Source organism: Poeciliopsis prolifica, unplaced genomic scaffold (assembly GCF_027474105.1).
Source record: "Poeciliopsis prolifica strain line A6 unplaced genomic scaffold, Auburn_PproV2 SCAFFOLD036, whole genome shotgun sequence".
Lineage (NCBI taxonomy): Eukaryota > Metazoa > Chordata > Actinopteri > Cyprinodontiformes > Poeciliidae > Poeciliopsis > Poeciliopsis prolifica.
The window spans coordinates 1566226-1580435 of record NW_026562411.1 but is presented as its reverse complement, the minus strand read 5'-3'; the positions used below and the strand labels follow the sequence as shown (position 1 = coordinate 1580435).

The 14210-nt window shown below is 39.9% G+C and overlaps 1 protein-coding gene across 4 annotated transcripts in view; it reads left to right on the top strand.

Annotated features, from left to right (window-relative positions):
* Positions 1 to 746: 746 nt before the first annotated feature.
* gulp1a (GULP PTB domain containing engulfment adaptor 1a) overlaps positions 747 to 14210 on the top strand; it is a 48115-nt gene continuing 34651 nt past the window's right edge. For 2 of the 4 annotated variants that reach the window (XM_055052879.1, XM_055052880.1), the window contains exon 1: positions 747 to 865. The gene's annotated coding sequence lies outside the window, so the exon portion shown is untranslated. Of the gene's footprint in view, positions 876 to 14210 lie in introns of all 4 variants that reach the window. The other 2 variants (XM_055052886.1, XM_055052881.1) reach the window with 2 other exon arrangements.

Here is a 14210-nt window from a genome sequence, read left to right as displayed (position 1 = left end):
AACTCTTTCTGAATCATCTAGTAGGTTCTTTATCCAGAATGAAAGCAACTAAAGGGTTGCTACTAGCATATAAAATATGAATATGTAGTTAAAACAATGAATTTTGAAGCAATGGCTTATAAACACATCACAATGCTAGTTTTCTCACTTCCTGTAATGGTTAGCTGTGCTGCTGAGGCTACTGTAGCTTGTAGAGTCCACGTGAAGTCTGTTCTCTTGAATTTATTTAGTTATTTATCGATCTGCCGCCGTGACTAGTGACAGTTTCAACAAATAAAAAATATATAAAAAATTAACTCATTAAATATATTTTTCTACTATTTACCTTTTATTAATGATTGTTTAATTTTGAATGAAATGACTCCCTTAATTAATGTAAATAAATAATAGTATAGCAACCCTAAACACAAATTAAATGTAATAAAGAAAGAAACAAAAAAATTGTATCACTTTTTAAAAAACCTGAATATTTGTGTGCAGGGCTGAGGCCCCCCTGTTCTCAGTCCTTAGCTTCACCCCTGCTGTTGAGCTTTCCAGATGATTTTCAGTGAAATGCTCCCGGATTCTGCGCAGGCAGAATCTGGGAGCTTTATGCTTAAATCTTAAAGCATAAAGCAGATTTTATGCTTTAAATCTGCTTTATGCTTTCTTTTCAGCGGGGCCATTGTGTTGCATGCGCGGCTCCGATGTGGCCCCCGCCCCCCTGATTGTTTCCGGGCGTCTTCCTCCCCAGCCCTCCTCTTCCTCGCATTTTCCCGTTTGGAGCGGAGAGCTGACGTCAGAACTTCCAGCAGCTGTGGAGGCGAGCTGAGGAAGAGGAGGAGATGAGAGCGCTGGGTTTCTCCGGACCTCCGCGGGTTTCTCTGTGAGTTCAGGTGGTTTTATTTTATTTCATTAGTATTCTTTGATCCGGACCCGGTCCGGTTCTGGCGCTTTCTGCTCGGGTTTGGAGTTCGTGGCCGAACCTGACGGGAAACTTTTGTTGCTCAAGTCGCTGCAAAGTGCAGCTCGGAGCGGCTGCGCTGAAATGTCGAGTCTTTGCTCGGTTTCGGTCCAGAAATCTTTCATTTGTTCCGTTTGAAATGTGCGGATCTGCTTCCAGTGCTGCGCAGAATGCGCTCTCAGGTGGCGCAGAATGCCGCTGTTTGGTTTTGGCGCAGACTGTTTGGGTAGCTATTTGTCAAAGTGCCACGCTGGGTTTGTCATTCAGTTGCAGGTTGTTGCTGTAAATCCCAGCATGTGGAACATGAAGTCGACTTTATTCGAATGATAATCGGCTTAGATGGGAAGAAATGGGACGCATTCCTTCGTGTGCAGCGGGTCGGAACCGCTGCTGCGGGTTCGCAAATGTTTCAGGGACTTCTGCTTTTTGTTTTGCGGCTGGATCCGGTTGAGCAATGAGTTCGGTTCGGGTTGATTTAAACCCAGATTTCTCTGGTAAATTATTATAAAGTCTATCTGAACTTCTTGCTGGACTGTCGCAGGTTTCAGGGGAAAATGGACGCAGTGGGAATGAAGGTTTTGCAGATTTTCCGCATTGTTGCGTGAAAAAATTGCCGTAAATGCAATTAAATTTAAAATATCCTAAATATCTGCAGGTTCAAACTGCAAATAGACAGCTGATCACTGATACTTGGTGACATACATGCCTTCCTGCTTTCTTCCTGCCTCAGACTGTATGCATGTGGTGATGTAAGAGCATGAAAACTGAACATTATTACAGCTTATTGTTTTTATTCAAATCTGCTAAATATGCAGTAATCTGTACAGTCGGTTGTAGACAGGTGTGTCGATTCATTTTTCTGCCTGCGTCATTGCCACTTATTATTAATATACTTGTTAATTTTAATTAATAATTTCACAGATTTTAACATGATTAATTGCATTTTTAGTTCCGAAGAGAACCTTTGTTTTTCTCTTGTTTCTGGTACAGCAGTGAATCTGACGCAAGAGACTAACTGCATGTCAGTCCAATGCTCCTAAGGGGGACATTAACAGCATCATGGAGGAGCATTGTTGTGATGCCGAAGAACGTTGGAGCTTCTTAAAGAGACAGAGGCCCAATTTCAAGACATTAAATTATAAAGTCAGATTTCATTTAAGTCATTTTTAATCAACTGAAAAAAACAAAGTTGCTTGATTTTGCTATAAAATGTCCAGAAAATGCTTCAGAATATTTAATAAAGTATATTTATTTAAGCATACAAATATGCTCTTGCCTTTGTCGATTTTAGGTAACATTTATTTAAATTTTAAACGCGATTACTTATTTAACTTATTTAACTAAAGTGCAAAAAATTACATTTACCTCTTTGAATGTAACTTTTTTCAAGACTCTTTAATTGTTTAAGTATTGCCAATAATGTTGTAGAATAATAAAATTACAGTGATAGTTTTCAAACTTCCTGTCACCTTTAAACACTGGAGATAAAAATATGGTCAGCTATTGAAATCAACTCTTATGTGTTCAAAATTCAGAGCTTCGTATTTGTGCTTCACGCTCTTATTTTGAAAGAACTAGAAATGGGCAGTTATTGGATCCTTTATAATTTTTGGCATAATGTCAACCTGCCAATGGGAGTAGAGATGGAAATTAGCCACATGACTGCAGTCTCTTGCTTTTACATTCATTTATATGAATTGTCCGATCTTTAAAAATAAACCTGAACCTGAAATTAGAATGGAGATTCTGGATAATAATAAACTCTGATGAAGGTCAAGTTTGCTCCAAACCACAGCCAGGTCAGGGTGTTTACCACAAAGTGGAAACTCTTTGCTGCCACCTGGTGGTCGGAGGTATTCCAAAAAATTTCATCTCAATTCACTAAACTGCATTCTCAATGTATATGCTTCCTGTAATTTGTATTCATATGAATGTTCTACTTAATTTAGATGTCAACAAACAGAATATGTCATTTTTAAATGGTTTTAAGTGAATTCGGATCATAAGGCCTTAAGCACAGAATGAAACATGAAACTAAAACAACCTGCAACATGTTGTAATCTACATTTACTCATGTTTACACCCAGTAAAAGAACAGAAATGGGCAGAGAGAAATGTCTGAATGCCTGGATGAGGGAGCTGGAAGGAGAAAACGCAGGCGGTTCTGTGATGTCGTCTGACGAGGTTCTGATTGGACCAAGTTTGAGCCAAAGAAGCAGCAGGAAAGTTTTCAGTGGAAAAGATTAATTCTGTGTTTTAGACGACGTGCAGAGAAATCCCTGACAGACAAAGTGGTTTGAAGTTGCAGCTGGCTCCCTGCTGGGCTCAACCAGACAGAAGCTTCCGGATCAAAGGATCGTTTAAACCTTTAATGTGTTTGTTTTACTGTTTAATGATCCAATGTTTCTGCTGGATTTAAAGACCACGGATATTTGGTCCAACAATCAAACCATAAGTAGCTCATTAAAGTTGCATAATTTAAAAATAAGTATTTATTATTTGAAATGATACACTAGAGTATTCAATTAAATAACCTAAAAACTGATTAAATTATGTTGAATATGTATGCATATTTATAATTTTGTATTTTTTAGTTAGGAAAATATTTAATTTCTATTTTAATATAGTCAAAATACATCTAATTACAAGAATTTTATACATATAATTGTGTGGTAAATTAATTATTCTATTAAATATTTTAAATTCATATCATTTATTAATTAAATACAAATATTTGGTCGGACGTTAAATTTAGGTAAATAGATTTATAAATAACTGTATTTTTTCTGTATTGACGCCATATTTTCTGGAAGCTAATGCGAAGAAATTTATAAACGCAGAAAATAAATTTAAAAAACCTGGAAAAATTATTTTAAGTGTGCTAAACATTTTCAAAGTTAGCAAAAAAGCAGTAGCTAAAATGAGCTCTTCTGTTAGCGCGGTAGCCATTAGCTCCAAAGCAGCTAAGTTGTGCCACGTTGCTCCAATCTGATGGTTGAATAATCTGAATAACAGATTAAAACTATAAATATATTTGCTGTTGAGCTCATATGTTTATTTATTAATTAATTTAGCAGCAAAAATGAAAATGTTGCATTTACACACAATGAAATTACTTGGATTTTTAACCCACCACAAGTTAAGTGTATGTAAATGTGTGGATCGATGAACTGATGGTTTCTGAGCTGAATGTTCATCATTTTCAGCAGTTTTTTATGTTCTCTGTTGCTCAGCTCCGGTTGCTGTTGGGGAATCGGTTCCTCTGAGTTTCCAGATAACAGATATTGCTCCTCCTGCTTGACGTCCAGCAGCGCCGCAGCCTGAAGGAGCCCTGTGTTCGGTTAACAGACACCTTAATTAGTGCCGGTTCTGGTTTCTGTCCTCTCGTCTCCCGTCTTTGTCTCACTTTCTCTTTGCTTTTGATGAGCCGCGTTTTGTTTTTTTCAACTGGAGCCTCTCTCTCCGCTGCTAATGGAGCTTCTTTGTTCTCCAAATGAGCGAATATTAAGACCTACAAAGAGACTAAATAAATAAATAAGAGCAGCTTAAACCCCGTCAGTAATGAAAGTTTATATTTAGTGCTTTGATGTCTGAATACAATGCCAGAGAGAAACGAAGCTTCATATGGATATCTGCTGTCCTGGAACAGAAACAGGCCCACATCATCACAGATCCTCCACCGTAGCAAACAGATAAACATCCTTTTGCTTCGTATTAAATCCTTCTGGAGTGTGAGTCGCTGAAAAGCTGACCATGATGATGTTTGTGACGGTAGGACAGAAATCCTCCTATGCTTCCAAAATTCTGAATTAACAGGAGCTATAGCATTTAGTTTCTGTTTGGGATCCATAAAGTAGATTTGAATTGAGTTTTTTGACCTTTGCTGTGCTCCGTACTTGAAAGGTTTGGATTCCAGTTGTTGTGATGTAAAGTTGAACTCTGCCGTTGTGACACAAACACCATTGGTCATCATAACTCATTCTGTCGGACAATGACACAAGAACACGTTCTCAAATATCAATAAACTCATTAAACATTGGAACTGGAGGATAAATATCCAAAATAACCAAACGTGAGAATGAAGACGCCTTCATGTTTCCACCTAGCTTTCTATTTTGATGATGTCATTTTTAATTCTTAAATGATTCATAATTTGATCAGTTACTTTTTACCAAATAGTTTTTTAATATTACATGAGTATAATTTCTGGGTTCTCTGCAGGCCTTTCGGGCCTGCTGGTTCTGGTCGGAACCAGAACCAAACAGGGAGAATCAGCATTCAGCTTCTGAGCAGCACAAATCTAGATCAAACTTCCAGAAAACTGAAAAACAGCTGAAACGCTGAGCTCCTTTAAACCAAGGCTAAAAGCCCAAATGTTCAGAATAACTTGAATGTCGAGCAACATATGTGATGATGAACTGAAATGTTTTCATGTTTTACTGTCTTTTCATCATGTGAATGAGTCTGAATTGCCTTTGTGCTGAAATGTTTGTTTTACTGATAAACTTGACTCATGAATGCGGTGAAGTTTGATGACATCATCGTTTAATTAAGGAGCGCTCAAACACGCGGTTTAATGAAATGATTGTTTCTGTGCTTGGGGGTCGGGATTTGGCGGCGCGTTGTGATTCGGAGGCAGGTCCTCATGGTGCAGTTATCAGAGGATTGATGTGCAGGTAACGTAAAGTCGCTGATGCAGCAGAAACAGACGACCTTTGCTGCAGGACGAGGAAGAGTTTAACTGAATAAAATCTACCTCCGATTGGATTCGGAAGTGTGTGAAGTCAGAAAACCTGCAAAAACACGGCTGCTTCCTGGACTCCTTCTGTCTGCACAGAAAGTTTAATGAGTCGAAGGTAAATAACTCTCCCTAATTAGCGATCGGATCCAGGAGTTGGTCCTAATGAAAAGTTTCAGCGTGATGGATGGACCTCCTCGCTGGACGCCACGTCTGCTTCCTGTTCCTGTCTGAGCTGATCAGGGTTTGCGGTTTCTGCTGCGACGCATTTCAGAGTTAAACTAACAGAGTGGCTCCTCTCTGCTTTCTGCTGGCGTCGGTTTCCCTCCAGTAGGCGACTCTTTCAAAGGTCAGCTGCAGAGAAAACAGGATCCTTGACTTTGCTGCATGAGGAACTGGAGCCTTTGAATTTATAGAGCGTTTATAAAACTGAAGAGGGAAAGAGAGAAATGTTTCTAAAAGCTCTGTGTGAACCGTCAGACGCTGAAAACACTGATTACACTTAAAGATAAAATAGGAACTTGCTTGGGTCATTTTTTTCACCATCTACTGTCCTTGATTCAAAGAAATTTCTGTAATCATAGAATGTCTTATAATGTGGTGAAACCTAAAAACCAGAACATTTCCAAACAGCAGCAATAATTATGCTAAACATTAGTTCCACTAATGTTTACCAAGATGGTGCAAAGCGGAAGCTAATGCTAAAACAATACACCAACATTGTACGATAAAACAAACTGTTGTGTAAACAGTCCTCACTCCTTTCAAAATAAGAGACTTAAAAGAAAACTAAAACATGCAGGATGCCGGCGCTCCAGTCGCCTGACGAACCATTTCATCAACAGTCTGTAACCAAATCAAACTTTATTCAATTCAAAGTTTACAAAACATGTAACTAAATTAGAATTTGTCCGGAAAAATGAGTAACTAAGTGCACTGGCTGATTTCAAAGTCACTTAAGCTAATATTTTGTTTAGCGCTTCACCGTTTTTGCTGATTATAATATTTTCTAGGAGTCGGTTAAATCTCTGACTGAGGTCAAAAATAAAAATAAATGTGTGGCAAAATAAATACTGTCAAAATTGTTCTTGTGTATTTATGATAGGATTAAATTCTGGATGCATGAAGGGATAATTTGCCCTAAACTGGTTTTAAAACACATTAGAAACTGTGAATAAACCTCAGTCAATCCATCCGTCCTCCGTGATCCTCCGTGATCCGTCCTCCATGATCCGTCCTCCATGATCCGTCCTCCGTGATCCGTCCTCCGTGATCCGTCCTCCATGATCCGTCCTCCGTGATCCGTCCTCCATGATCCGTCCTCCGTGATCCGTCCTCCGTGATCCATCCTCCATGATCCGTCCTCCGTGATCCTCCGTGATCCGTGATCCGTCCTCCGTGATCCGTCCTCCGTGATCCGTCCTCCGTGATCCATCCTCCATGATCCGTCCTCCGTGATCCGTCCTCCGTGATCCTCCGTGATCCGTCCTCCGTGATCCGTCCTCCGTGATCCTCCGTGATCCGTCCTCCGTGATCCGTCCTCCATGATACGTCCTCCATGATCCGTCCTCCGTGATCCGTCCTCCGTGATCCGTCCTCCGTGATCCGTCCTCCGTGATCCGTCCTCCGTGATCCGTCCTCCGTGATCCTCCGTGATCCGTCCTCCGTGATCCTCCGTGATCCGTCCTCCATGATCCGTCCTCCGTGATCCGTCCTCCGTGATCCGTCCTCCGTGATCCGTCCTCCGTGATCCGTCCTCCGTGATCCGTCCTCCATGATCCGTCCTCCGTGATCCTCCGTGATCCGTCCTCCGTGATCCGTCCTCCGTGATCCGTCCTCCATGATCCGTCCTCCGTGATCCTCCGTGATCCTCCGTGATCCGTGATCCGTCCTCCTTGATCCGTCCTCCATGATCCTCTCTGACACCAGCAGCCGAAATCATGTGTCTGAGACGAGGAGCCGCTCCAGACGGGCCGGGCTCCAGAACCCTTCAGGCGGAGAGGCCAGCTGTGTGTTTGAGCAGTAAGATGGATGCATTTCAATCTACTTCAGAGAAATTTATCGGCGCTCTCAGGTAGATTGAGGCTGAAGTTCAGACTCAACGATCGCCATGACAACTGGGCAAACTCAATCTGCGGCTGATTGGTCGGCAGCAGCGATGGAGATGAAAGCATCTCCCAGGTTTCCTGATGATGTTTGACCTGGAAAGTCTGTCACAATAATGATACATTTAATGTCACTGAAACAGCCTGGAGAATTAATAACATGTGGTTCCTTTACCCAATAACAGGTTTTCACTCTGATTGGCTAAACTTGCTGCTGTAACGTTGGACAGAAAATGAGAAATTAAATGAAAATTTAAGAGAGAAATGAGATCAGATTCTGATTCTTCTTTAATAAATAACTGAATGTGTTTCAATAGTTTTTGGGTTATTTTAAAAATTAGGTGTCTAAAGCTACACAGTAAAATAAAACTGACTATTTTCACTTTTTAAACTTAATACCCAGATTCGGCTGCCGGATGTAAGATCTCAGAGAGTCACAGTGTCGATTTGCTGGTTTTTATTCATAGAAGATGCAGGTTAGGAATTGGACTCAATGCTTCTTCACACTATTGGCTGCTTGCTGCAAATGTTAGTTTCTGCAGTAACAACAAAACAGTTTCCACTGTGCCCATTAATCCATATAAAGATTTAATTTGGTGTTTGAATTATAAAAATATGCAGTTATTAGCATTTTTAGACACAGAATTTTTCAATTCAATTTGGGATGAAAACATTTGCTCCATTTTCTGTCGAACCAACCAAACCCTTTGAGTAACTTGTTCTCCTCCTCGCCTGTGGGGGCGCTGCACCAAGAGCAACTGATGTCATTTCATGTCATTTAGAGAAGACGTAGGTCTTCTTTATAAGTGAACTTCCTTCAAACAAGAATGGAGGCGTCAGACTTTAGCGGTTGTTTGTCTTTGGTCAGAGACCACAAGCCATTTCCGCCGCTAAAACGAGGCTAACACGAGGCTAACACGAGGCTAACACATTTGTTTTGGTTGTATTTACCCAGAATGCCCTGCGCTGTAGTCCACTTCCTGTTTCTGCTCTGCTTGGTGTTCACATTTGCATCTGAACCGCACCAGAGTTCACTTCAACCAAACTGAGGCTGAGGTTTGCAGGCGGACCAGAGTTTGCTTTTTTTAATTTCTTTTATTAATTTTTCTGTCGATTGCTCGTTCATCCCTCTCCATCTGAACCAGACTGGAGTTCAGACTGGAGTCTGGTTCAAACTCCAGTCTGAGGAGAGGAGTCCGGACTGGACTGGAGTAAAACTAACCAGGAATGGAGGAAATACACCATTAATATGTTGAATGTAGAAAATACTCCTCAATCTGAACAGCGTAAATGTTTTTCTCCTGGTAATCTAAAAGCTATCCCTGTATCATTTTGAAACCTTCATCTTTGCTTTCCCTTTGATTAAAAGTCCAGTTCAAAGCAGGAGACTCTAACGGTTTAGAGTGAGTGAAACTCTTTGAACCCAGAAATGTGTTCTGTATTCAGAACCGTCTGTCAGCGATTGACATTTAAAGCTCGATGTGTGAGAACGTCCAGCTAACGATTACGACCAAACACGTCCTCTGATCAGAACCAAATAACGACGTCTGATTGGACCTGATGTGTTTTTATCTCTGGTTTTAACCCTTTCAAGGTCTTCCTCCTGAATGTCACAAAGACCTCTTCTCACAGTTAAGGTTGTCCGCTTTGATTAATTGACGTCTCTGCAAGGCAATTTCCTGATGAATTGGAGTCTGTCGCTGCGAGAGATAAGCTAATGGGATGAGAAACGGTTAGCTCTACACCTATCAAGTTTTAATCACAGCTGCAACCATAAATAGCGCGAGCGCACATCTGGGCTGAATAATAAATCAGCTGGAAACCTGCTTTATTCGCCGTTGTTTGCTTGGAACCAACTGGAAGTGGGTTCATGTTTTCTCTGATCCTCCCTTCAGTCTGTTCGGGGTCACGACCTCGCCGTTGATGCATTCTGCTCTCAGAAGCCGGCGGCGGCATCTCCACTCAAACACGAGCCTCTCCTCCATCCCTAATAAGAGCCAGACACTTAGAAATGAAATTACAGCCGAGGGAAAGCACTGAAACCGAATGAGCTACTGGGGGTTAGCCGGGTTAAGTAATAGAAAACAATATCCTACAACAACTGAAACACAGCGGCGTGAAAAAGTGTTTGTCCCCCTCCTGAAATCCTGGCTTTTTGCATCTTTGTTACGCTTCAGTGTTTCAGAAAACTAAATATTAGTTAAAGACAACACCAGTAACACGACATGCTCCAGACATTTAAAATTTAGGAACAAATCAAAACCATTTCTAAATCTTTGGGACTCCAGAGAACCACAGTCGCTGCTTTTCCATTCAACATATAATTGCAAAATGTGACACCTTGAAAATAAATGTGCTTAATGGAAACACTACAGTTTGAAAGAAACACGTGTTTGATAAAAACTACTGGCATTGCTTGAGGTCGGTTTCTGGTTTATGTAGCAAAACTGCATTGGAACATTTTTCCCCCCCCATCAAACGAGTCGCATGATCGTCAGCCGGATACTACTGCCATAAACTACAAAGAAGAATAAGACAGGAAGAAGTTGGAGGATGATGGCATTTTTTATTTTATGCAATTGTGAAATCAGTTTTTGATATTAGCGGAATATCCGCAAAATTCAATAAGTGATTAAGGTTGTTTACGCGGCATCATCCTTCATTGTCCTCTCCGGCGTTTCTACCAGTAGTAAGATCCTGTTAATCATGTGACTCATTTGATGTTAAAAAAATGTTTCCCATTGCAGTTTTGCAAAATAAACCAACTTTGATACAGTAAAAAAACATCACGTTATGGAAAAGTTTTCTTTAATGGCTCTGTTTCCATTAAATGAGAAATAGAATTAAAATCACACATGTAGAAGTTTAACAAGACTAGACATTAAAAAACATGTCTGATGTCTTCTTTGTCGTTTCTGCCAGTAGTAACATCCTGTTGTTGATCTTGTGACTCGTTTGATGAGGAAAAAGTGTTTCCATTGCAGTTTTACGAAACCAAATTAAAAAAAGAAATGCCTCATCCTAACACCAAATCTTTTATTAAAAGTTTGAGTTTATCTTCAAAATTGTCGTTCCATGACCTGAATTAATTTACATAATTTTCACAATTTTATGGTTAATGGAAACGCAGCGAATTCAGTTTGCAATCATTGGATTTTTGTCCATTTTGGTTACATTTGAATAATTTTAGAACCTGGTGTATTTACTTCCTCTTTCTGCCTTTGAGTTGCAGAAACTTTACTTTTAATCTGAAATAATTCTGTGACGGACGTTAAATTATGACCAGGATGTAACTTTGGGTGGAGAAACGCTGCAGCCTGAAGACAGTGAAGCATTAGCCAGAAGCAAAATGGCTCCCTCTGTATTGTGTTTCACAGCAGGAACTTACTGCTGATGCTCTGGTTCTGACCGGGTTCTGCATGCAGAACAAAGACTTTCCTGTTTAATTTCAGCGAGGCTGTAAAACTGCTGACTCTGCTCACCTTTCACAGCTTTAATAAGAGCAGCTCTGAAGCTTTGCTCCCTTTCAGTGTTTCTATCCACACCTTCGTCTGAAAACAGTTTCTGATTCCCGTCTGGCTCAGTTCTCTGTAGCCACAAAATACTCTGAGCGAACAGCAGGGGGCGCTATCAGAGTCAGGCTTTTGCTGTGGAAATAAGCTTGAGGATTTTAAACCAAATTTTTATTCAGTTTGTTTGATCTCCAAAAGAATCAAAAAACTTTTATTTTTCTTTTTAGTTCATGACAGAATTTTGTTTTCATTGGGAACAAAACCATCAAGTTTGGTGAAATTATCCAAACTAATATTTTTGACTTCTATCCATCACAAATTTCAATGATTTGTTTTTTTAATTAGTATTTATTTGGAATAAGCCTTTAATTATGGAATTCTGGTTTAATATTTTTAGATTATTTTCTTCTTTTTTTATTTAAAATGAGTGGAATAATAACAATAAAGGGCATTTCAAGGTCATTTGGCGAAGTCTGAAATGATAAGTAAAATGAGTGAAACGGGAAGTTTGTGGCGGTTTTATGGCAGCAGCTTTGCAGCGTGCGACAGTCTGAATGCTTCCTGGTCAGAAGATGAAGAGGAGCACATCTGGCATGATGAAGAGCCCTGGATGATGGCCGTAAAATTCATTTAAAGGGAACATTAGATGGAGACATTTCTGTTTTATTCATGAGATTCAGCATACATTTAACAAATATCCCATCCTGTCCATTAATTTCCCCCCGAGCCGCTGAGAACGGCGCGGCGCTTTACGGCGCTGTTATTCCTTGATGAGCGCCGTTGATTTCTCAGCAGGGAACGTTTTCCTTTATCCAACATGGCTGCTCTGGGAAGCAAACTGGCAGCACTTCTGTGGGTTTCTCAGACGATCATTTCTTCCCTCGCTGCATTATCTCCGACTCGCAGGCAGAGCTGCAGCGCAAACGCCTCGTTGTAGTCTTTGCTTCTTTTACTGTCAGTCGGAAAGCCTTCCCCATAAAGATCACTCACATTAAAACTAATTGGATTTATTTGGACTCATTACATTCATCGTGTTTTGTTTTTGATGCGTCGTTTTGGACCACAGTGTCGGTTTGTTGGCTCAGATCCTGAAGGTTTTTCTGAAGAAGCATAAGATTCATTAACTCTTAAGGTTCAGGTTCTGATCAAGGTTGGGGAAATGTTTCTAATATTGTTCTTTAGATGTTTGCAGCAGGATGGTCCACCAGCCAAAATGCAGCTTTTGGGTCATTTTTAGCCTCTGGACTGATTTATTAAAATCCACTCCGGGCTCTCTGATCCCATAGCTGTCAGTTATTTTCTGTCATAATATGCTGATAAAATCACACTGATATGACAATAATGGTTATAGTACAAGAATAAAGTCTGAATAATACTAGAATAGTCATAAAAGTTGGAACAATACAAGAAAGAAAGTCGTAGCAACACAGGAAAATAATACAAAACTATTTGCAATTATACAAAAAAGTCATAATAATAGAAATACTGGAAAGTTGAGATGTATGAGAATAAAGTTGTTATAAAGTCTTGGATAATCGTAATAGTACAAAAAAAGTAAAATATGGGAATAAATTAATAGTAAGAGAATAAGTTGTCATTTTATCAGAACTCCTTCACAATGTTGTGTTAAAATGAGAAAATTTGAGCATCTTATTTGTATCAAATTTCTGCTTCAGTACAAATAAGGAAATTCTTCATGTTTTTGCACATCGGCGTCAAATGATCAGCAGGTTGGATCGGTTTCTGTCTGAAGTATCGGCTCATCTCCTGATGAAATGATTTGTTGGTTCTCTGCTGATCTTGGCGTCTGTAAACGCCTGAAGTTTGAAGAAAATCCTTAGAACTGCTTAGAATATCCTGCGTATGTTTCAGATGAGAAACCGGATCGATCCTCAGCAGAGAAGAAGTTTGCAGCTTGTGCAGGATGGTTTTTCTGTGGGTCGGTCCTCCTGGCAGCGCGTCGGGATCGGGCCGCGGTTCTGAACAGTCCGACTGCCTGCTGGTTGAAGCAGGAAGATTTTCCTCTGAAGCACTTAGAGAAAAACCTGATTCTTTGTGCTTGCTCAGCGTTTGCCAGAGTGGCATAAATAAAACGGTTTGATTTCTGTCACGCTCCGAGGCGTCCATTCATCTCCAGCTACTTTCTTTCTGTACATGTTTGCAGAATATATACGTACATTTATTTATTTCTCGTAGTGAATATATTCAAAGGAACAAATGCAGCTTTTTGGCTCTTCATAATAAAATGAATTAGAAATGCTTCACTTTCACTTCAGCTGTTTCTGAAGAGCGCTGAAACCAAAAACAGTTTCAAGTGTTATGGAATATTTTCTGTAAATCTGGACGTTTTGCTGACTAAATGTTTTAATAAATGCGCTGCTCTGGACCTACTGGCTCACATGCTAACAAAGGAGCTCATTTTAGCTTGCTACTTTAGCGGTTTTGCTAACTTTGAACATATTCAGCTTCCCCAAAAAGTATTTCTCCAGATACATTCTGTTATTTTATGCATCTATAAGTTCTTTAGCATTAGCTTCCACTAAGCATTATGGGTATGTAGCGGTGTAGCGTTAGCAGAACTCATGTTTGTGGTTAGTTTTTTTACAGTTAGCGCGGTTGGCTGTGCAGCTTTGTTGTTGTTAGCGGATGTTGCTTGTGCGTCAGATTTATGGGTGTACCAGAAACAACGTGGATACAAAGGCTCCAGGTTGGTTGTGGCACCTTACAGCTATTAAATGACCTTTGACCTTTCTAATTCAGATTCACTATCATTTATCAAGGAGTAGTAGTAGAAAATCTTGTGTTGTTTTTGCACAGCTGAGGTAAATTTAGATATTTTCAGATTCTTTAACTATAATTAATTGTTCTTTCCTTCGTATTGTGACTGAGTTCAGACCTTCGCCATTTGTCCT